Source organism: Ovis aries, chromosome 3 (genome assembly GCF_016772045.2).
Source record: "Ovis aries strain OAR_USU_Benz2616 breed Rambouillet chromosome 3, ARS-UI_Ramb_v3.0, whole genome shotgun sequence".
Lineage (NCBI taxonomy): Eukaryota > Metazoa > Chordata > Mammalia > Artiodactyla > Bovidae > Ovis > Ovis aries.
The window spans coordinates 52,782,849-52,785,574 of record NC_056056.1 but is presented as its reverse complement, the minus strand read 5'-3'; the positions used below and the strand labels follow the sequence as shown (position 1 = coordinate 52,785,574).

General features: G+C 43.8%; 1 pseudogene; it reads left to right on the top strand.

The window, feature by feature from the left end:
* Positions 1–240: 240 nt before the first annotated feature.
* On the top strand, positions 241–2,513 carry LOC101122267 (nuclear receptor coactivator 6-like; annotated as a pseudogene).
* The last annotated feature ends 213 nt before the right edge of the window (positions 2,514–2,726 follow it).

Here is a 2,726-nt window from a genome sequence, read left to right as displayed (position 1 = left end):
CAATTAAAGATGTATTAAATATTAGCTAAGACAAGGAACCATGAAACTTTTAGAATAAAACATGCAGATATATTGAAAACTTCTGGAAAGAAAAGGATTCCTTGACACAAAGTAAGTTATCTCCCCTTCCTCCCCAGCCTCGTCTAGCTCATGCCCCTCCCCACTGGCTCCCTGAGTCCCAGGTGGGTCTGGCTTTGGGTAGCTGGGTGCCAATGGCTGGACAGATAGATGCAGGCAAGGATGGATGGAGGTATACACTGAGGGCCAAGGGCATCCACTGTCAAGGGCATTGCTTAAGGTGCATCCCAACAGATGGAGGGATACACAGAAGGCCAAATGCATCAACTTTAAAGGGCATTGCCCAAGGTCAACCCTGGTGGGCTGGGGCCAAGCTCAGTATTTGCAATTGACTGCTACCTTAAAATACAGGTTCTAAAAATGCCAGATTGTTTGGATTTAGAAAATGATCTATATAAATGATAAAAATTAAGAAAAAAAATTTTTTTTTCTGTATTGTCCACTTGGAATACGGCGGACCTATGCTTTTGGTAGCTTAGGCAGTAAAGAATCTGCCTGGAATGCAGGAAATCTGGGTTCAATTGCTAGATTGGAAAGATCCCCTGGAGAAGGGAATGGCAAACCACTCCAGTATTCTTTCTGGGAGAATTCCATGGACAGAGTGTGGGATTGCAAAGAGTCAGACACAGCTGAGCAACTAACACACACACATGCTTCTGGAATAATATTCACCATGATTTTGGACAACCTTCCAAATTTAGAAGACATACTATAAATAAGTCTGAGCATGGAAAAGTCGATGCTTTTGAACTGTGGTGCTGGAGAAAACTCTTGAGAGTTCCTTGGACAGCAAGGATATCAAACCAGACCATCCTAAAGGAAATAAACCCTGAATATTCATTGGAAGGACTGATGCTGAAGTTGAAGCTCCAATATTTGGCCACCCGATGTGAAAGACTGACTTACTGGAAAAGACCCTGGTGTTGGGAAAGACTGAACACAGGAGGAGAAGGGGGCAACAGTGGGTGAGATGGTTGAATGGCATCATTGACTCAATAGACATGAATTTAAGCAAACTCCAGAAGATAGTGAAGGACAGGGAAGCCTGGCATGCCATGGTCCATGGGGTCACAAAGAGTAGGACACTACTTAGCCACTAAAGAACAATAACAACATTTTTCCTTTTGCTCATTAACAGTGGATGACTCAGAGGTGGATTTTTTGGCCTTCAAAGGAAACAGAGATGATAAAGACTTCAAATGGAAATTGGACACAATATTGCAGAATACACTCACTTTAATACACATGGAATCCAGCAAGCAAAAGGTATGGAAAGGTAGAGCCGTGGAAAACCCTACATGTGGCATTCAATATCTGGGAAGCAGCAGAGAGGCTATGGATCCTGATTCAGAGCAACAACCAGCGTCTTCAGGATCTGGGAATTCTCTTCATTCAGATGGAAGGGAAAGGTGCTATCAGCCTGGCTTTGTCTCAGAACAAAAGCCAAGATGTGAGAAATAAAGGATCCATGGGAGCGGAAATTAAATTGCGATGGAGATAGGATTTCCCATGAAAGGTGCTCCATGATAATAAGGATGGCCAACACTGCAAATATTATGCTATTTCAGGGTGGAAACATGCCATATTCCGTGATGGCATCAGGCCCCAATTCAGAAATGCAGCCCAGGACTCCTCGTCCTGCTTCTAGTCAGACACAACTTATATACTCTTCTCTGGGCTCCATATACAGCAGTGAAGTCATCACTCAGGATCTTTAGTTCCTCTGCACCACCCAATACAGCCTGTCCCAGTGAACAAACAAATAAACCCAGCTAATTTTTCCCCAGAGGCAGAAGCAGCAATAGATGCAGGCAAGAACCCTACAGCAACATCAGCAGCATCAGCCACAGGGGATTCAACTCCAGTTTACTGCCCCAAATCAAGTTCCTGTTCCTCTAGGCTGGAACAAGCTGCCTTCTCGAGTTGTTCAGCTTCCTCCAGCCTAGAGTTCTCTGGCACAATGACTGCAAATCAAGGGTAGGAAATGCTCCCCCATTTGGCCCAATGCAACAGCAAATCCAGGCAGATCATCCTTAACCACCATACAGACAACTTCCTGCTCTCCTCCTCCATATACCTTTGGCAGCAGCAAGCTTCAGGAGCCCAGAGAAACTTTGCTCAGATGAACAACCCAGGCCATTTAACAGCTCCTCAGATGAACTTACAAGGAGGGCCTTTTAAGGTCCCAGTTCCCCTGTACAGCCTCACCTCAACAGCAAGTCTGCATCCTCATGCTCCCCCTTCCAATAGGGATATGACTTGTAACCTCTCCAACAGTTAACCAAACTCAGCAGCATATGGAAACAAGGACACCTCAAAATAATCCACTTAGCCAGGGATTTCAGCAGTCCATCAGCTTTCCAGATCAGAATCCCATGGTTCAACAAGGAAATGTGTTAAATAAATGCCTTTATCCTAGAAAAAAAAATAAATAAATAATGATGCAAGTATTAACAGAGTTCCAAAGAATAGCAAGGAGTGATAAGTAAGCCCTCCTCAGTGATCAATTCAAATAAAAAGAGGAAAACAATAGAATGGGAAAGACTCAAGCTCTCTTCAAGTTAACTAGAGATACCAAGGGACCATTTCATGCAAAGATGGCTACAATAAAGGATAGGAATGGTATGGACCTAACAGAAGCAGAAGAT